General features: G+C 39.4%; 1 pseudogene; it reads right to left on the bottom strand.

The window, feature by feature from the left end:
- Positions 1-2951: 2951 nt before the first annotated feature.
- Positions 2952-23424, bottom strand: part of LOC139711376 (uncharacterized) — a 76209-nt pseudogene continuing 55736 nt past the window's right edge.

Genomic DNA, 23424 nt, shown 5'->3' with positions numbered 1-23424 from the left:
GCAGAGAGTTAGTTCTACTAGGTCTCTTAGTGACAATCATTCTGTCAGTCAAGATAAATGTTTCTTTGCATATCTCCTACAACTACATTTTGTAGCATAAATGTGGCACTCCTGTGAATACTATATAAATACATTTTACAAATGGTCAAACACACGTACATACCCTGAAATGAAAGTTTGACATGTGCATAGAGCAAATACATTGGCGTGCTGTAAGTTGCAATAGTTGCAGTTACTGCAACGACAATTTAATGTTAACCTTTTCCTGAATTCTACAATAGCATATATTGCCGTTATCACAGATGAATGATATTTCCAGACCACTCTATGACGGGGGCTGTGGAATATCTCGCAAAACCCAGTCATCACAAAGGAACTGCCTCAGTCTATTATTTTCAGCCAGTATTGGGTCAAAAGTCACACATGAGTTAAAATTGATAAAAACTCTGTACCTGCAGACTTCCATCCCTCTCAAGACGAGACAAATAGAATTGAAAAAAAAAATCCTTTAAAAACAGAGTACTACGTGTTAACAAAATACATTTCCCACTTTTGATCCTTAATAGTTCAAAAACTATACATCCGATAACACTGTCATTGATATGAGTACTACCTGAATAGTGTACAATTTAGTTGGAGGTGATTTGAATATGAGAGCATGAATCAGTTTTGTTAAATTCATTATCAATTTTAAAGTTAAGTTCCAGATTTTGGTCAAATTTGAACCCTCTGTACAAAATTAAACTTTACACAGGAACCAATGATGTGTATGTGAGTGTGTGCTTACAATGACCCTGAATAATAGACATGAATACCATGAATATCACCTTTTCAGAGCTCTGCTGACTAGGCTTCTGGACTCTTGCTCCAAGGCACATCAATGCTTTATTAATGATTCATGATGGATTGCCCTGGGCACTGCTAGTCTGAATTAATGGTAAAGGGTAAAATGCATGCACATGAAAAAATATAAGCACATGTTTTCATGTGCTTGCATACACTACATTTCAGGATGAATAAAGACTAGCTGTGATAGTGGAATTTCTCATGAATATGTAATACTAGTATAGAGCATTTCAATCCTGGCCATTGTTCAGGACCATTGTCAGGGTGTTAACCACACACTCCCATACACACCAATTGACCCCAGTGCAAAACTGAAATTTGTACAGAGGGTTGAAAACAGTGCAAAATCTGAAACCTAACTTAAAAATAAATCTTGAATTTAATGAAACTGATTTATTCTATCATTTTTAAATGACCTCCAACAAAATTGTACACTATTCAGCTATTGCTCATATCAATGTCAGTGTTATCTGATATATAGTTTTTGAACTATTCAGGATGAAAAGTGGGAAATGTTTTTTGTAACACCTAGTACTTTATAGTATAAAATGCATTAAAAAAAAGTGGACTCCAAATTCCATTAAAAAAATAAATAGAAGAAACAGGCTGTGAAGTAAAACTGGGTTTGTAGATATATTATGCTTACCAAGAACAATTTGTAAATAAAAATTTATCCTGCATAAAATTTACCACTGCCTGATGAAGTGGATACAAGGCATAAAAACTACATAAAAACATACTCTGTACATACACTGTGTTTTGCTGCAAATCAGTACATGAAAAGTACTCTCTGGCCTGTCACACTATAACTCTGCATAGATACCTCATAAACCTTTCAGAAGAACGAGAATTCTTCTGAAAATTGGACACCTGCGTAATTCATTTATGGAAGTGTCAATATTTGCAAATGTGCACCTTACATTGAAAGTAGTTCAGCCAACTTGTATAAGCAAGGTTAGTTTCAGCAGAATAATGCAAGTGGAAGGTAAGTAATATCAGAAAGATTACTACCATAACAAAATGCATATACAACACATGTATGAATACATTTTAAAGTGTGCGTTCAGCCATTTCTTTGAAGACACTGCAGGACATATTCTCAAGGTGTTCAGTTACTGAAAGCACTCAAAAAATGGATTTGCAGGCATTAATACTCTGCATCAAAAGTATGATTTCATTAGATAATATTGGCCTGCTTGAAATTTCATTACAATTGCTTCAATCTTCACAGAAAATCCTTAGTCTGAAGATGAATCTTGTCATACCAATATATTGCTATCATATCATATGATTGTTTATCCGGACATGATTATGTTACAATGCTGTTAATAGATACACCAACCTACCCATGCAACCTTCATCCAGTGTATCAGAGACACAAATCAATTCATTGCACTCAGCCTTTGCCATGTGATGACTGGACTTGACCAGCAAGTTCTCCCTTTCTTGGTTCTCTTCATCATCTAACAAAATAATCATCACTCAATAAATGTCCTGTATCACCATACTTAGACCAGCATGGTACAACCTAGAAGACATCCCGCTCCAACTGGCAAAAGACTTCAATAACAAGTTTTAAAAAAACACACATTTAGAGAGGCACATAATTGTATGTATGACCATGGAATGTTTGGCATGTACACTCATCAGTCAAGAATATCTCTCATGCAATCACAATCATGATTCCACATGGCAAATATATGTTCAGTCAACAAGTGAGAATGTCTGACAAAAGATTTGGTCCGTGTGATGCGAAATCAGTCAACCTAACCAGCAGGTCTGTCACAGTTGGATATCTCATCCGTACAACCTTGCCATCTCACATGCTCTCCTGTCACATTTCACCTCTGAAATATTGTGGTTTATTAGTAAAGAAAACCACACGGTAGTGGAAGACTTTTGGCTGTTCTGCTTCCTCAAAATGAACCTCAGAATAACCACTCTTGGGCAATGCTCTTTACAGGTGCAGTATTTTTACACCTACACAAGATGAGTAAAAACCTCCAGTCTCCAAGCTGTGTAGCCCACACAGCTGGACCACCAGGAACCAAATCTGACGTCCTCCTCTGTGTAACACTCAAAGGATTCCAAGGATGCCATGAATCCTAGATGAGGCGCTCATCTGTCTCCATATCAAAAGCAGCCAGAGGCATTCCACCGTCCATCTCCTCCTTGGCTGGGTTGTACTTGCCTTTCATTTTGCGGGATTGTCGTAGGTACCACCAGGCGTAGACGCAGAGAACGGCCAGCAGGACTAGGACCACCACAAGGGGAACCACAATCACCACCTGGTTGGTGGCCACAGGCTTTGGTGTAGTGCAGAAAACACCTGTTGTAAAGATAATAGAATTGTGAAAAGTCTCAGTGCCTGAACAATTATATCATAGTTTGTATACATAGCTGATACCACAATTATGATATACATGTAGTCAATTAGGGTCCTTCACTTATCTTCAAACACATTGCATGTACTGAAATTAATGAGTCTTGCTTCAAGCTGTTTCAATAATCAGTGCTTATCAAATAATGAGTACTAAATAATCAGAGCTTATTCATGTCCGCACAGGGCAATCTACAAATCAGTTGCAATAAAAACAACTGAATGCACGAATCATAAATCTGAATAAATACGCAGTACCCACTACTATATGGGATACGAACCATCACTGGCTGACAGGCGGAAGCTGGGTAGTCTAATGGATATGATGCCTGTCTAGCAATCAGAAGGTCATGGGTTTGAATCCCATTTGATAATGTATGCCCATGATTTTTATCATGGCTATTCTCTCTAGGCACTGAATAACTGGTGCTTATTTACATCTTCATGTAATTACAAAGTATCTATGAGAGATGATAGCAGCCCAGAAGGCTGGTACTGTAGTTACAGAGATGCAAGGTATCTCACTGAACATACCTGTGAACTGACTGGTACACCGACATTCATAAGTTCCCTGTAGATTCCTACAGGTAGCTCCATTCTGGCATTCTGACTGTCCATTGGTGCACTCATTGATATCTCGGCCACACTGTGCTCCTGCATACCCAGTCCCTGTACAGTCACAGTTGAATCCATTCACCGAGTCCTCACACTTCCCACCATTTTGACACGGACTGCTGGCACACTCATTCCTCTCCGTCTCACATGAGTCCCCAGTGTAACCCGGAGCACACTTGCACTCAAAGAAAGGTCGATTGTCGATGCAGGTTGCACCATTCAGACAAGGCTGGGAGAGACACTCATTGATGTTCTGTGTGCAGAATTCTCCAGTGTAACCAGTCTCATTACAGTCACAGTCATAGGTCCCATTGCTGTTGATACACACACCATTGTTGTGACAGGCATCTGCTTGCAGACATTCATCAACGTCCACCTCACAGAGCTGACCATCGTATCCTGTTCCAGTGCAGTCGCACTCAAAGGCAGAGGTCATCACGGTGCAATCCTGGGCCTGGGAACAGAGACTACGCATGCAGCTTTCATTCTGGCCACAATCTGTCAGTCCCACGGGTGCCTGTGTGCAGTCACACGGTCCAATATAATTACAGCTTCCGCCATTCAAGCATGGATTGTATGCACAGCTATTGATGACAGTATCGCACAGTTCTCCACCAAACCCGAGGGCGCACTGACACTCAAATCCATTATTCACCACATCTGTACATGTTGCGTTATTCTGGCAAAGTGCCAAATCACACGTCCTTTGGTCAAGCTCACACGTTTCTCCAGTAAAGTGCACAGGGCATTGGCATTCATAGGCATTCACAAGGTCGACACATGTCCCATCATTTGTGCATGGTGCACTGGCACACTCATCGATATCTGTGCCACAGTGGACCCCAGTGTAGCCTGCAGCACACTGGCACAAGTAGCCCACAAAGAAGACCTGGCCCGGGGTGAGGCTCTCTACACAAGTACCTCCATTCTTGCATGGACCAGATGCACACTCTGCAATGTCAACATCACACAGCTGTCCTGTGTAACCTGGTTGGCACAGACATGTGAAGTTGACTTCTGGCATTTGGGTATTATGGAAACATGACCCGCCATTTGCACACGGATTGACATCACACTGATTTATTGGCTCCTCACAATTTTGCCCTCTGTAGTACTGGTTGCATTTGCAGGTGTAATTATTCCCCTGGAGACTGCAGGCTCCTCCATGTAAGCATGGCTGGCTGAAGCAGGAATCTACCAGCTCACAATAGGAGCCATAGAATCCATCAGGACACTGACACCAGTAGTTGGAACCATTCCGTAGGCAGGTGGCTCCGTTCAGACAGGCGTGCTGGAAGCAGGCATTGTACACCTCACAATTCCTCCCCTCCCAGTAGTCTGGGCAGGTGCAGTTATATTCCGTATTCTCGTAATTTTGTGCACACACACCATCATTTTGACACGGTTCCTGAGTACACAGCCTTCGGTCTGTGCCACAGTTTCTCCCAGTGAAGCCTGGCTGGCACACACAGCGGTAGTCCAGGGGAAAGACATGTCTACAGTCCACTGTGGTGGCAGCGTTGCAGGGGTCGTTGTCACAAACATTGATCTCTGTGGCACAGAATCGATCAGTCAGTCCCTCTGGACACACACAGGTGTAATTCTGATGACCATCCACACAGGTAGACCCTCGCTGACACTCATTGACTAGTAGGAGTCAAGGTATGAAAGGAGAATGAAATCATTACATGCACACATTACAGGACAGGTTGTGGTAAAGCTGATACAGGCGACTCCTGTTATAACAAAGTCCTCGCGACTGGCAGTTTTCTTTCATTTTATCAAGATTTTGTTACAGCTAAACACAGAAACTAGACATATTGATGATAATTTTGGGACATGGATTTTTTTCTTCATTGTAATGAAATTTCATTATAACCCTATTTGTTGTAACTGGAGAGCACTTTATCATTTACAGTTTGCAATACTACACATAAAAAAGACCAATGTATAATTGTGTGTGAGAGGACATGTCACAACTCAGTTCGTTCCAATTGACACTTCACACAGTCTCCAACACCTATCTACAGACAAATAATACAGGCAAGGAAAGAGATGAATTCAATATTTAGCTAGCAACGACTGACTGACTGAACACTACTTTCACTATCAAGCTATCACTTTTGGCATCTGCTAACAGCATAGAAAAAAGTTCACATACCAAAACCATATTGAAATCTTATATTTTTGGTTTGCAAGTCAAGACAGCCTGAAATCACTCACACACACACACACACACAAACAAATTTTATTTTCAACTGTTTTTATACATCAACAAAATAAAAAGGTTGAGAAAGCAGAGCAAAAAAAGAAGATTATACAGAGACCAAACCCACCTAAACAGTCATCCACACTAGATGAACATGTGGCACCTTCCCAGCCATCTCTACATTCACACACGTGGTCATTCCAGATGTCCACACAGTAGGCTGTGGCTGGACATGGGTCTGGGTTACAGACATCCACAGAGGTACATCCTGTCTTGACATTGAGTCTGTTGATGGTCACCCCGGTCTGGGCATTGGCTGCGCTGGACAAGTAGTGTAGACGCTGACTGTTGACCATGGGGTTCCTGATACAGCCCTGAAGAAAAACTCTTTGGGGAGACCCTATGGAGATGAGAAAGACAATTTCAGATGTAAAGACCTCTGTACCACCAGTCCAAATACACACTGTCAGACAGACATGCACAATGTCAGTTAAACTTACACACTGTCAGTCAAACACACACATTGTCAGTCAGACATACACACTGTCAGTAAAATATCACACTGTCAGGCACACATACAAACTATCAGAAAGACATACACTGTCAGTCATATATACAAAACAGCACTATAGCTAGGAAAGCAGTTCATGGCTACATATCCGTGTTTCTGTCACACACCTCATTCAATTCTCTATCCCAGATAAAATTACTTTCTTACTTGAATTGATATATTTGTTAATCCCAGGTTCTAGCAGGGATTCATTACCAGGGGAGAGATTATAATGGTTATATATTCACACAATACAGCAGTCACACATCAGTCACATTTTAGCATGTGCCTTGTGAACAGTTGAGATCGCACATTAAGAATCAAGGTTTCAAGTTTGCCCCCGTACTGAGTATAGTTCAATACCTGGAGTGTTCGTTCCACCGAGCAGGATCTCAGCGATGGGGTTACTGGTGCCTCCATGAATAGGAAAGTTTCCCGACAGAGTGAATTCTCTGGTGTCATGTTGCACGGTGATGAAGGAGCCGTGTCTCTCAAAGTGAACCGCCTGCCACTCAGCATCAGTTACATTGCTGCTGATATCCAGTGTCTTCAAGTCTGGTTAAAGCAAAATAGCATTTAGGATACCAGTGTGAGGATTCAATTCTGAGCCATCTGACATTACATATCACTTCACAATGTAAACTATGAAAAGTTGAATGGTGATATAAATGCATTAGTATACAAACAAGTTGGACAACCACCGTTAAATTTGTTGGAGAGTAGACATCCTACACCACACATCAAGAACTAGTATGGGCAAGGAAATCAGCTAAAAAAAAAAACTAGAAATGTCGCTATGGCGACTGGTATGCCTCCGCCATAATGCATGATTCTCCTAATAGGTCTAGATAGTACATGTGGACAATGTGTGATTACATTTTCAAAAAATTGGCAAAATATTAAAATGATAAGTTTGTTACAAATGTGTTGAATGTTCACCTTCCCTGACCTAGGTTTAATTGGATGAATAGGAGAGCATGTATTTGGGGATTTAAGGACTTTAAGTTGACTTTGACCCATTCACATGTTTATGCATTGAGTGATTTTCATGGTATGGAGAAAAAGTGCAATTTCTGTATTGAATAGTAAATTGTTACCATTTTCATCTGGCCTTTGACCCTAAAATTCATAAGATAATCACTGTCAGGCAGAACATGCATAAATATGTAGTAAGTTTCAAGATAACTTGAGCCACTTCCGAGATATGGAGGAAAAAGTTAGTTCAGCACTTTCACTTGATCTTTGACCTATTGACCTTTGAGGCAAAGAAAAGAAAAAAAAACTTTCCAGAGAATCTCTATTAGGTTATACATGCATACACCAAGTGTAAAGAAAAGAAAAATCCTGCTGGCACTGCATAAACATGACGGAAATAGTAAAATTTTGAAGTGTTGCCCTTGACCTTTGACCCCTAACCTTTGACCCCAAGAACCCTAAATTGTCTAGATAATCACTGCCAGTCAGTACATGTATGTTCCATGATGATACCTTGAACAATTTCCAAGGTACGGAGAAAAAAGTGCAGTTTTAATATTTTTATTTGACCTTTTGACCTTTGACCTCATGACCCCAAACTTTCACCAGAGAATCTTAATTGGGTAATACATGTATACACTAAGTTTCAAGAAAATATCTTCAGGCATTGCATAGATATGGTCGAAATAGTGAGATTTTATGTATTTGACCTTGACCTTTTGACCTTTGACCTCGAGCATGTGCACCCAAAAGTTGATAGGCACAACTTCACCCCCTAATACACATACATGCCAAGTTTCATTAGGATACCTCAAAAGGTTTTTTAGTTACGCTGTCCACAAAATTCATTACGGACGGACGGAAGGACGGACGGACAACCCAAAAACATAATGCCTCCGGCACCACTTCGTGGTTGAGGCATAAAAAACAGAAAAAAGAAGATGAGAGCTACAATGGACATCAACTGAGTAATCCTTTTCATGTAGATTCTTTTGCCAGTTTTTAACACTATTTCTTAAAATTATGCTGTCCAGCAGAATGTCATATCTACTGGATAAACTAGATTTTTACAATTATAATCATTCAAGATAAACTTCAGCAATATGAAATAATATGCCTCATACTATATGACGACTTGAATACAGTCAATAATTTAGTTCAATTGGTCGAAGAGTGATGATAAATGAATGCGCACAAACCAGTAAATGAGCTTATCAACAACACTTTCTTGCAACACCTACATGCAGTGTCTACACAAACATGAAAGGGCAAATGAAGCTTACTGGCATCAAAATAAGTCTGAAGCACCAGTGATCCATCAGTGATACGGAGAACAATGTCATCCACTCTGGCATCTTGAAGGTGGAAGAATCTAATCATCATGATGATCCCACCCTGATCACGGGTGTGAAACTCCACCGAGAAGCTATCTCCAAATGAGATGAGTCTGGAGTCCAAGACAAGGCGGGTGTAGCTGGAAACGCCATTATAAGTGGATGATGTAGCTACGGGGGGTAAGAAGAGACAAAACGATTCATAAAGCTTTCATTCTAAGAAACATTTTACATTTCATTGTATATACTATTCCAAACATCTAGCATTAGTGTGCAAAGCAAGTATACACCTTAAGGGCTAATACACACTGAATATAATATCAGAATCATTTTCATATTGGTTTCATGTTCAACAGCCTTACTACGAGTTGACCAGATCTGTATGGAATATGATACTGCTTTCAAAATTGTCTACAAGAATATATGTATGAAGATGTCTCTGCACACACAATACATGATTCAAGCTCTCCATGATTTATCTTTTGTTTCACTTTTTTAAAAACTATGATTATATATATCACAGAAGGTGAAATTGCAAATATTTATCTGTTTTTTAATATCAGCCACCTATTAAACTCACATTTCCTGCAGAAAGTGATTGCGTTTCACAGGCATAGTCCCAAGCAAAACATTAGGCTTTATTTCACAGCTGAATGCATTAACTCAAAATTAATGGATGGCAAATTTTGAGAGTAATGAGACATCACATACTTAGTATTCTACCACTGAATTTCATCCACGATCATGGCGAAGGAACAAATTTCATTTCGTCCCAATGCTGGAAGCTACAATACTTGTATGTAGCATGAAAAGCTGTATTAGACAATACCTTACCACTATCACATTTACAAGCATACAGGAGCCATAACTATACAGTATGTCAAAAAGAAATTGCAACCAGATTTCTGCATAGATAGCTTTCGAAATGATCAATCAATCTGAATGTAATTTCAGGGTATGAAACAATAATTTCTTATGTACTTCTTGCAGAAAACCTCATTTGATTTGGTTAAGTGGTCACAGAGAAATGTGGATTGTTGTAAAGCATGTCATGGGACCGTTCTTCCAAGATTAGCACTAGGATGCTCCTGCCATTTTGTAAGGTATGAACACAATGAACAAAAAGCGGAGGGAAAGGAAGGGATTCCTGACATGCTCTACAAAGATCCCAATATCTCTGTGACCACTGAAACCAATTGAATGGGTTTTATGCAAGATCTATGTAATCATTTAAGTTTCATACCTTCAATTGCATTTTTAATGATTCACCATTTTTAAAGTTATTATTGCAGAAAGTCCAATTTTAATTTTTTTTTTTTTTTTTTTTTGGGGGGGGGGGGGGAGAAGGGACATACAGTATAATTACAGTATAATAGTATATACACTGTAAGGTCACAAATTACTATAACTCATGATAATAATCCAGCTATTCATGATGTCAGAGTAATCTTTTTATTCAATGAATCCAATATAGATATTAGAATGCACAAAATTTCATCAAGATATTGACAGAAGAGTACTTCCACCAATGTTTACAATGTGTAAATGAGTCAAAAGATGATGAACATAATGCTCCAGTAAATTACCCAAGAAATGCAGTGTATATCCAGATTATATCATGCTTTTCCTTTTCCAATATACCAGAAGTTACCTCATCATACTATGGAGAAACGTAAATTGAGAAAATCACTCTACACCCTGTAGTAAAGATATTACACCATTCTACACATAACTATGTCATCTCAATCCTGTTATTATTCCATAGGCCACTCTCTTGCCATTCACCGTGAAACGATATCAACAAAGCCAAATATCCTTTACTAAACAGCCTCTTAGAACACACCGGTGTAACAAATCAAAATCAAATTAAAAGACCCATATAGACGTGGATAGCGTGTGAATTGTCCCAGCACAATAAACACGACTAAAGGAGACTACCAAGAGAGCATCTTGAATGAATTGTGCCTTACCATTCCACTTCTGTTATTCATATTTGAAAAAGAAGGAGGATATACAACTAATGGCGGACATTTGAAGCTTTCAATGAAGAGAGAGAGAAAGAGAAAAACAAACAAACAAACAAACAAACAAACAACCAAACAAACAAACAGTGAAAGTGCTGCTGTAAATCAAGAATATTAAGACACTAAAACACATGTCACACCATTACTGGCGGCCAAAGGAAAAAAATGACTGGTTCTAATACACACACTGGAATATTATCCTTGTCCATTTATCACATAATTTTGGAGAGAACAACTATTTTTCACTGATGTCTTCATAGACTAGAAAACTAGATTGTCTGAGTTCTAAATTCTGGCCAGTGAAACAGCATATGATAAATCATATATTTTGAAGTGCTTTAGATCACACTAGACAATACCTGGTCACAGAGAATAAAAAAAGATGAAGGATAGCAGAAGGTAATATTGTCTGCTTGGAAGCAAACGGGCTTAACTTCACAAGCACTGTGCAGTTTTTACATCCTTCTGGCTCTGAACTAATTATATAGCAATGGCTAATTCTTATTCTTGCTCCATTACAAGAATCATAAGTACATGAACAGCTTACACCCTACACTTGTCTTTCCAAACTTCAGCTCAAACTTGGGTTGCACCCACCTTCTGAACAGTCTGGTTCCACGAAGTCCCTGGTACAGTCACACTGATAACCCTCCCAGCTGGCTTGACACACCCCATCATTCTGACAAGGGGAAGGGAAACAGAAGCCCTCCCTTCGGCACCCTGGAGTCGCTGGTGGAGGGTCACTCCTAGCAATAAAGGATGTGGCCGTCTGTAGCTCCACCTCCTGTCCATTGATTGAGAGCTCTCTGATGCAGCCAACAAAACTACAAGGATAGGTGCGAAAGGGTAACACGCTTTACTTGCATTCTTTCTGGAGCACTATTTGGAAAGGAGAGCCTAAATATCATAAGTGGTTACGTGTAAAGGATCTCACAGTATTGCATGCAATAAATATTTACTAGTTGATACGAGTTAAAGACTGACTGTAGTCCACATTTTATGACTAGCAGCCTGAAATAGACAGGATAGTAGGAAATAAATCAAGCAAGCTTCACAAACAGACAAGCTCAATTTTACCATTTGAGATTGCTCCAAAAACAAGTGTCACAGAGGAATTAGGAACAGAAAATACACAAATATAGCTATACACTGTACATTGCAGGGATTCTATAGTAACTTAATAAAGATATAAGACACACTCTTGAAAATGTGCTGAAATCAAATGTACTTCAACTTTAATGTGCATTTAAAAAAATAAATCTTGTTTTAGAAGAGTACTAAATGATTACTGTATAACAGACAACTTGGAAAAAAAAAACACCTTATATGCACAGCGAATATTACAGCTAGAATGAAGAAAAATCACTGAAGCCAGGGAAAACTTATACACCAGTATATCGTCGCTGGGGTGACAGGACATTGTGTCTCAAATTTTGGTGAAAATTACATTTTTTGATTAATGGTCAGATAGTCATTTAAGAGGTGTCCTATCTAAATCCTATCTGTCTGACCCCCGAAAATGAAGCCTTCATAGCATGTCAGAGGAAAGGCAATCCCATCCAATATAGTGCTTTGGCTGCCATATTTTTTGGCTCTCCTGAATATGTGACATTTTGTAGATACAAGGTCTTGTCACCCCTGTGACGATATGGATAATTCAATTTGCTGCCTGCATACAGAGGGCCAGCCTTACCTAGCTGTGGTAGGCAAGGAGTCCTGGAGTGCTATAAAGGCTGATGCAGTGCTGAGTCTTCCAAATAAGATAGGCATCTCAAGATCCAAGGATGGAGGTGCCAGGATAGTACCTGAACTACTCTCACTGGACTCTGGGTCTGTCACTGGTGTAGAAAGAGGAGATTATAAACATTTCAGTGGCACAAGCACATTGAGCCATGCATATGAAGAAATCAGTATTTGAGTGTACTACAAATGCAGTCAATAGAGCAAAGATGATTATATAACATTGAAAGTATCTAAATGTCTTGAAGAAACTGAATGTTGCATTTCTAGACATGAAAGTCATCATATAAGGTCTATCTTTTATCATTTGGAGACACATTTACTGTTCTTAATGTTACTTAAAACACATTTCATAGCAACAAAGTATTGAACACTGATACTTGCATCTTATCAAGAGCACAATCGGTCAATCGTACAACAGTGAAAAAATGGATCACCGTAGTTTAAGTTTGCGCAGTCCACTGGTTCATGTTTCAAACCATGAATGACTGATACATACCATCAATCATGAGCTGCAAACTTTCAAGGACAGAGAGCTCCATGGTGAACCAGTTTCCATTACTGACTGGTACTGTGATCTCAGTGGACAGCACCCTCCCTGGCTTCAGCAAGTTGACCAAGATAGACTCATTGCCTGCCTGAGAAATGGACAGACCTGATGTCTGGAGGAAAGAAACCCAGGATAAGAGGAGAGGAGAAGAATGGGTCAGTGAACAGGGATGGACATGTATGAACACAAGAATATAGTTTAACAAGGAAAGATAACAAGGTAGTAAGACATAAAACATCATCAAATATGCGTTCCATTCGAAAATCAGAACCACAGTCATGTAGCATGTGAAAATGTTCACGATGATAAATTGTGTTCATGCTGTAAATATGGTAACTGCTGTATAAGCTGTTATTTTCACTGACATTTTCGCAATCTAGGAGGTCACATACATATTCATGAGCTGTTGTTTTTGCGAATTGACACCGACGCTTTCTCAAATGCATTGTAATCCTAGCGCATGTCGACATTCTCACGTGTCGTTAAATTCGCGATCCAGCTGTGATTCACAAAAATTAAACCCTCGCGAAAGTACCAGCTTATACAGTACTACATTCTAGGAAAAATACAGAATATCACTTTTGCTTCAATTTCAGAGGCATATTGAAAATTACCAAGAATATTGACATAAATGTGTTGAAGATAAAATACAGATGAACTCAAGCTTGTCACCTACCATGTACAGAATGAGACCTGGGTCAACACTTCCGGCTGTGAATGAAAACTTGATCCTGTTGATGACCTGTCCCGCTGCAATACCTCCAGCTCCAGCCCCAAAGTGTAGGAACTGGTCTGCATTGAAGCTGGCAAGGGTTTGGACCTCACAGTGAGTCCCCGAGAAGCCCAGAGCACATGAACACTTATAGGAGACCCACAGGTCCATGCATGTTCCTCCATTCTGACAGGGGGACGCTCGACAGGGAGAAGAAATGAGGCACCCTGGGGTGGGGCCGGTAGCATTGCTGTTTGCACCCCCGGCAGTGACAGAGGGGTCTAGGGTAGGAGGGCTGAGGCTCTGGACTTGATTGTTGACAGTGAAATCCTAAAAAGCAGAAAATTCAATTATTCAGTCATTACTCATTTCAACAGGTATTCTTGGTCGACAGTTAGGTAGCATGACTGACAATTTATTGTATGTTATGGGATAAATCAGGAAACCATTATCACAAGACATCAGTGATAAATAACATTCAAGCACAGCAAGAGCAATGACCAAAACAACAACAACAACAACAACAGAACAAAACAAGAGCTACAAGTGCACAAAGAAATTCATGGTAACAAAAAGGAAAATGTAGCCATACCCTTGACATACCTGAATGCATCCAATGAAGTTATCAACAGTCTTCAGTTTGGAGATGATGTAGGGTGAGGCAGCAGGCCCTATACCACCAACATAGAGGTCCTCATTCAGCTCCACTGGGCCTCCTGACACAGAGGGCGCCACACTGCTAGAACATGGTGCTGCAGCACAGTTTCCCTCATCGACCATCACAGTGAGTGCCGAGCCATTGAGAGTGATGGTAACTTTGTGTGTTGAGCCATCGTTGAGGGCGCTGCTCAAAGATGTTATCAATGATTCACTGCCAACATTCATGGTTGTCACCAGAGAGCCATCAGAAATCTCCACAGCAAGATGGTCAGTGTAGCCATTGGACTGAAGCTACAGTGTATCAAACAAAAAATGATAAAACCAATCTTACAAACTGTATCACTGTGATTGGCTACCTAGATTCAACACTTATCTAGCATTAACAGAATTACAAAGAGCTAATTTCAAACTTGCTTTTGAAAGTACTCTTGTAAAAATGTACGCTTGAAATGCATTATGATGATTAAAATATATACCTGTATCCTTGAGAAGAGCTAATTTTGTAGATCATTTACAGAATTACAAGTTTAGTATGTCAAATATTCGGTGTGATTCTGGCTGATGACTACTCACTACCTAAATTTTGAGCAATTTCAATATAAACAGTGAATGCAGATGTTATACTGTTATGCAATATGATTGTATTTCACAACTATGTAATACATACTACAGATTTGTCACTATTATCAGGAAGGATCTGATGGAACCACAAATACTGTTTTGAATAAGTGATTTGTGATATGTACAATTGCCACACTTTCTAGGTAACTATAAGAACAGCTTACAGGTCACATATATGTGCAATAAGTGAAAAGTTTTCAACCTTTACAGAGGTATGATAGTAAGCAAATAATCAACGTTGGTGAAGGTGATGGGACAAACTATCACTTCTGAGGCGATCTGGATGTAGCTATCTTTCCGAAGCGCAGCTGAGGAAAGATAGCATACATATTCAGATCGCCAAGTACGTGATAGTTTGTCTCATTGCCTGAAACTAAAAGTTGATTATTTGCTTTATATTCCACATCTAGGGTTCTAATGTTAGATATTCGTATTTTATTCCACATCCGAAACCGTTATAGCTGTCACAGGGTATCCTCAGGGCTTAAGCTACTTAGTTTACTTTAGACGTATGCGCGTAGATGACAAAACAACGAATTTGCTCCGCGCCCGCCCTGCGCGCGGCAACGAAATAAAAGTGCGTTGCACTGTGGTCTATCACTTGACCCAGGTCAAATGATAGACCACAGTGCAACACACTTTTATTTCGCGCATACTCAAAATTGTACGTTATATCACGCGTTAGGACTGTGTGGACTCAGAGATCAGCGAAACAAAATGACTATCATCATAGAGTGTAACTAACTTTTCTTCTCAGGTGATGTGATGGGCAAAACTACGCTTTATCATGTGATCAGCTCTTGACCAATCCTATAGCAAGATTCTTAGTATGTGGAATATAATGGCCACTACTAGGAGATTCTCCCCACCCCCATAACACACTTACTCCCTCATTGTAAAACAGGACACCAGATGGCAGAGTAGTCACAAAGGTCATCTCCACGGAGACCGATTCCACTATCTGACGTCGTACTCGCCTGCCACCACCGGTCGGAGTGGCAAGCTGACTCAGAGGGGGAAGCCTGATGTAGCCCAACCCATTGAAGCTGGCCTGGCTAACGGTACCACAAAGGGTACCTGAGGTCCCTGGGGCACAGCTGCACTCATACATGTTGATCTCTGGCTCAAGGCAGGTGGCACCATTCAGGCAAGGATTCGAGGCACATTCTTGGATATCATTTTCACAGTTGGCTCCTATATGGACAAGCAAAAAGAGAAAACAACTGAACTCAATGTCAGATAACAGACAGGCAATAGTCCTACCTTCATATACATCTACTACAGTAAACTCCCGTTGTACTGAACACAATTACAATGAAACCCTTGTTAAAATGAAGTAAGGATTCAGGTCCCCAAATTATTGTCTATATAGCTTTGTATGCTTTATCGTTCAGCTACAATGAAATTTTGATATGACGAAAGAAAACTACCAGTACAAAGGATTTTGTTATAACCGGAGTCACCTGTATATAAGGAATGCAATGTTGTCAAACTCATAATATCAGAATAAGTTCTCACACAAAACAAGCAAATATATGATTTTCAATTCAAAAAATAATAATCTCCACACATATCCCTTTTCTGCTCCAATCAAGTCTCCAATTTCCAACTTAAAAGACAGAGTTAATGCAAAATTCTCACCTTCATACCCTGGGTCACAGCTACAGTTGTAGAAAGAGATGTAGTCGTTACATTGACCGGAGGCACAAGGGTTTGAGGAACACTCATTGGTTTCCTGCTCACAAAGAACACCTAGATACAATGGAATAAAAAAACGATGTCATATTTATTTTCAAATGTTTAATGAAATCTGTCATATATGTGCATCTTACTGATCTCTTCAACCTTTCAAAGCTGATATTTAATGGATCTTAAACATTTTGCTATGGACTTTTTTTGACAGAAAAACATAACAAGGTTACACAAAAATAAATGGTGCAGAAGTAGTTTACATGACCTTTTGCGGTTAATTCTTTAAAAATTACCACACACTTTGTCAGGTGCATTACCTTCATATCCAGCAGTACAGTTGCATTCAAAGCCATTGATGAGATCCTGACAGATAGCTCCATTAAGGCAAGGGTCCGATTGACACTCATCAATGTCAATACCGCATAGGACACCTGAAAAATGAGTTAACAGTTTCCTTCTGTCAAAGCTCAAATGTGTGCTGTACTTAAATCTATGCAAGGTACATTTTGTTTCTTACATACATACAATATACGCATTTGAAATACATTATTGTAACTTGATGCACGGGAAACTTATGTCATAGATTATACTATTTGCTGTAGCACTTTCCAGGAGAGGCTACACTAAATCTCAGAAGCAGTATATGTTAATCCAGCACAACACCAATAATCTCTGTTCACAGAGGCAAAGACAGTATGCTAAATATTTCGCAAGGATTGCATTTTCACGAATTTCACGAGTCAGGTGCTATTCGCGATGACTTGAATGTGACGTGTACGCATACATTTCTTCATTCAGTGCCATACTCCATGATCGCGAATTTAACTACTCGCAAAATCGTCAGAAGTCCCAATTTGAAAAGAAATTAGACTTGCTAAATATATGGCATGTACAGTGCTTTGACAAGACTAATGCAAGTGTACAACAACACGTACACAAAGAAAGGAAAGGTTTATCTCATTGACACCTAAAGAGTGAAAATATGAATCAGCCATTTTCCTTGTGAATAAGCCTCTTCTCTCATCGAACAAGACATACCATTATACAGACAGTCCTCAACAGGACCACCCTAATAGACACAGCTTTTCATAGGTCAAGGAACAGTTCAGAATTGGTGCAGAGGACACGTAAAAGAACATACCTTCAAAACCTGCAGCACAAGCACACGAAAAGGAATTGACGCCGTTGAAACAGGTGGCGCCATTAGCACAAGGGTTGGAAGAACATTCGTCCAGCTCTGTCTGACAGTTGGTTCCATTGAAGCCAGGGAGACAGGAACACACGTACTCATCGATGAGGTCAGTGCAGGTGGCATTGTTCTGGCACGGTGAACTGGAACACTCATTAATCTCAGTCTCACACACACCACCTGATATGGGAAGAAAAGACCAAGCAAGTAGTTTGATTCATCATTACATCATCACTATTGCCGTCTATGTCGTGACTAAGCATTATCATGGATAATACAGTCACATTAAATGACTGGATGAGCATCTGTCTATCTAACACACTCAAGGGTCAAATTATGAGTTTTCAAGATTTTGACATTGATACCCTTTCCAACCACAAATCGTACATCATGCTTATGAATGATGTTGATGATAAAAAATAACAAGAGTTGGTGCTAGTTGACTGGAGATGTTTTAAAGGTAGCAAATGCAGATACATATCATTGAAGAATAAAACGTAAAGCATACAACTTGAATAATGCAAAACAAGCTGCATATGTATAGTAAAATATTTTCAAACTTTTCTCAGCAAATTAAGGTCAATGCACTGAGCAAAATTAACACATGTAATTACTTTACCATTTAATGTACAGGGTATGCCATGTATTTCCAGTACCAAAATATTTAGTAAGATGCCAATGAAACATTCCAAACAGGAGTTGCAACTAAAACAACAACAATTTGACACCTTACATTTTTCATTCTTTTGTGTCAACAGACTTTAGGCCAGTTGAAATGAATTGCATATCATAATCACAATGCAAATTTAATAATAGACCTGAGTCTAAACAGCTTGAACACTTTATAGTATTATACTCCTACCCTCATATCCAGGCAGGCAGGAGCAGTAAAATCCTTGCACCAAATCATGGCAGCTTCCTCCATTCAGACAGGGTTGTGGCTCACACTCATTAATCTCCATCTCACAGAAGTCCCCCTCAAAGCCGGGGACACACCGACATAGCGGCAATGCTCCTGACTGCTCCACACACTCGCCCCCATTCTGACATATTGGGGGTACAGTACTGCACTCCAAGACATCGTTCTGGCAGTGGTCGCCGCTCCAATACTGGTTGCAGATGCAGTCGTAGGACCCCCGGTGGTTGTTGCACACACCTCCATTGAGGCAGGGTGAAGTCACACACTCATTGACATCCACTGAACAGAGCTGGCCTGTCCAGGCCGATGGACATATACACTCAAAGCCTGTATCCAGAGAGCAGTAATGTCAGGTGGTTACTCAGTAGTCAGAAAAATATAAATCAGCCAATATCAAAACTGAAACATAAGAAATATCCTCTATATCATTGCTTCTCAACATTTTTTAACCCGATGCCAACTTAAGTTCCAGCAAATTTCTCAAGGACAGTTAGATTGAACACGCATCTTTGTCATTTAATTTTTTGGTGACATTGCGGACCATCTGCGAGAGGTTCACAGCCAACCAGTGGGCCGCAGCCCCCCACCAGTTGAGAAGCACAGCTCTATATCATAAAAGTTTCAGTTTTAATGCTAACATCAATGTCTTGTCAGAACATTCCTGTATCCATTGCCACATTTTGGTATGTCTGTAGTTTCATTTTGTATTTTCACCCAGGTAGTTATCATTCACTCCACTTCATGTAACACAAAGTTTGGAGTGTTGTATAACATTGGCATTCATACTTGAGGATGTTGAGAAAACAAACATATTTGATATTTGTACTTGACTTTTAACTGGTTTAACATTAACATATACCTCATATTGTGACCACTTCACACATTAAGGGTGAAAAAAAAAATGCATTTCTGAGATAACTGTATAGATTTTGTCATTTGAAGTTTCCAAAGAATAAACTCAGCAGTCACCATTTCCCAACATTATCACCTCTTACCTGTGGATGTTTTGAGACAGGTAGCTCCATTCAAGCATGGGTCTGAAGAACAAGCCACATAGACTTCCTGACAGAAATGACCTACGAACCCAGGCTGACACTGACAGGAGAAGCCAGCCGTCCCATCGGTGTACTCAACACATGTCCCATTATTCTGACATGGGTCTGACAGGCAGTCATAGATATCACCTTCACAGCGGGAACCTGGAAAGATATACAAGTTGAATTTCATCTTCATTTGTTTCATGAAACAAATGAGTTGGGTTGGGTTGGGTTGGGTTGGGTTGGTTGGGTTGTTAGTTTTTGGTTGGGTTGGTTGGTTGATTAATTGATTACTTTAATGTCCAAATTGGAAATTCTTTGTACATTGGATATTACAAGAAATTAAACAGACATACAAATTTAATACAGCAAAATGACATACAAATTGAACAATTGAGTCACAACAGTGTAATTCTTTTCTTTCCCATTCACCTACAATGTACTACACTATTTCAAGCTTAGAGTGCTATCAGGTGACATAAGATTGTTGTTTGTCACATGATAGTCGGTCTTTTCACCTGTAAAGCCAGGGGCACAGGTGCAAGTGAAGTCCAGGCCGTTACTAGGGAAACGCTGACAGGTGGCGCCATGGAAACAGGGTTGGGGGTCACAAACATCCGTGTCAAGTTGGCAGTTGACACCACTGTAGCCTTGGGCACAGGTGCAGTCATAGCGGAATAAACCATCCACACAGGTTGCTCCATTAAGGCAAGGGTTGCTGGCACAGCTGTCTATTGGGAACTGGCACTGAGGACCTTCATATCCTTGAGGACACACACACCTGGTATGGGCAGAGGAATCAAGATCAATATCTGGCCTGTAGAACATCACACCTATCTAACACAAACACAACACTTGTACAGTAAATAACATCAAGAAATCCTCAATGTACACCAATGACACATTTCAATTTTTCAAGCACTGGATTGATTCACCACTTTGAATGAAAATCAACTATGATAACATTTACATGTCTCTGAATAAATTTATAGCTGTACAGAATGCTATCAAATCATGGTACAAGTTTGCAGATAAACTCTTAAGCTCTTAAAATATTACTTTCAGTAGTACGAGACTTGCCACATCCTCCAATTTGGCAGTCTTACTTTCCTGTAATTTATGAAATGAGTCATGCCACAAATCTTTAAAAATTCAAGAAAGCAAAATGCTATACATGGCATTAAATAAGATTCATTGATGAAATATACTTATATAACAATGAAATATGATACTATATGTGCATACTTACTGAAAACTGTTGATGCCATCGATGCAGATTTGGAAGTACTCGCATACATTATGGAGGGTACATTCATTAATGTTGACCTCACAGTTGACACCCTCAAAACCAGGGATACACAGACACTGATAAGTATTAGGCATAGGCTGGCTGCAGTAACCTCCATTCTGACACGGCTGGCTGGCACACTCGTCTATGTCTGTTTGGCAGTTGACTCCCTCAAACCCTACAACAAAAGAACACAACATCATCAATCTAGTCCATCATTTCTATTGAAAATCTCCTTGCGCCCATTACCACTTCTGTTATTAAAGAAACTGGGTTAGCTATCATCAAATATGTATGCTTTTAAATTCACCAATTTAGTTGCTCTAATTCAAATTTCATATCCAAAGCTGTCAAGCTGGATACATGCAAATTCAGACTATTCATATAGACAGAATTCAAAGCTGAACTGTGAGTTTATGACATAATTTCAAGCCTGAAAATAATTCTTGTCATGTTGTATAATGAGTACATATCACATAACAGTCATATCCATTATAACAAAGTCTTGTCTGGTTGTTGTGGAGTTCTACATAGCACTATCATATCAAAGGGGATGGAAAAGAAGTAAATGTTATATTGAAACACCTTGCCTTATGGCCAGTACAATGGGCCAACATTGCAATAGTACCAAGAACCACTTCTCCTTCCTTCTGATCACATGATAACGTGTTGTTTACTACATTAATGTCAATACAACATTCCTCATCCTTTCATTAATGCCAAAGTCATATCATTCTCACAAACATAGGAAGAGATTCACTAACCTGGCTGACAAGTGCAGTTGTAGCTGTTGATAAGGTCCAGACATACACCATTATTAAGGCATGGGTCTGACTGACATTCATTGATCTCCTCCATACAGTTTGTTCCTATGAATCCTGGCTGACAGTAACATGTGTAGCCACCTGCATCACACATGAGAGTACATAAATTATCACTTAGATCGATCACAAAGCAAAGTACTTGAGTAAGAAAAGATTTTCCTCAGGGCTGGGTGAAAAGGACACGAAGGCACAGGTGCAGATGCAGGAAAATATAATGACTACAGTACAAAGTATAAGAAAACAGATCAGTGAAGTGACATACAAATTAAAATGGAGCTGGATTATTTGAACAGCATAATCTTATTCAAATTGATTTCTAATGTCATGTGTCAAACACTACATCATTCCTAAAGCAAAAACCATCTGAGTTAACAAATGTCAAAGGACTATTATGAATAATAGCACAAAATCATCACAACTTCATAATGGTAAAAAAATGTGACAAAATTGTTCAAACGCACACATACTTGATATCATTCTTATATGTTGAATGCTAGAAATTGTCAATTTCATGTGATAGGATTAAAGACTCTGCACTTAATCTTATATCATGACATCATGCTATCTTTGAGAATCCTCAAACGTAAACTGTATACTACCATATTTCACGAGGTTTTTATTTTTGATAATTTCATGAGTCGGGTGCTATATGCAATTCAACAACACGTAAAAATATCAACTCTGATCCTGACATGAATGTGACATGCACGTATGAATTTCTCCATTCATTATTTGTACTCCATGATCACGAATTTAACCACTTGTGAAATTGTCAGGAAATCCTGATTCCCTAAAAATTAAACTTGTTAAATACATGGCATACACAGTAAATGTGCTTAAATGAGCTAAGTCATGTTGTAATGGACTAGGAGACTAAAGGCAAACTGGGAAAGGTGACTTCTAACAAATGAGGTGACTGGCAAGTCTTACCAGATGGCTGTTCTAGGCAGACTGAGTTTGGTCCACAGGGATTGAAGTTACACTGTCTGACCAGGGCCTGGCACTGAGTACCAACAAAGTCTACTCCACAGCGACAAGAATAGGAGTTTGGTCCATCCACACATTCACCGCCAAAGTAGCAAGGGTTGCTGGCACATTCATTGATGTCGATGTCACACTTCTCTCCTTCAAAACCTGAAAATGCAACAAATTCTAATATTTATCAGTGTCTTTTTACAAACAAGCTACACCACACAATCAATACCTTCCACAGTGTGTCACACAGAGTGTACAGTAACAATGAGTGAAATATGTGAAAG

This window comes from Diadema antillarum, unplaced genomic scaffold, assembly GCF_040938485.1.
Source record: "Diadema antillarum isolate AM-2024a unplaced genomic scaffold, OU_Dant_1.0 seq00001651_RagTag, whole genome shotgun sequence".
In the NCBI taxonomy this organism is placed as follows: domain Eukaryota; kingdom Metazoa; phylum Echinodermata; class Echinoidea; order Diadematoida; family Diadematidae; genus Diadema; species Diadema antillarum.
This window is presented reverse-complemented; position numbering and strand designations above follow the sequence as displayed.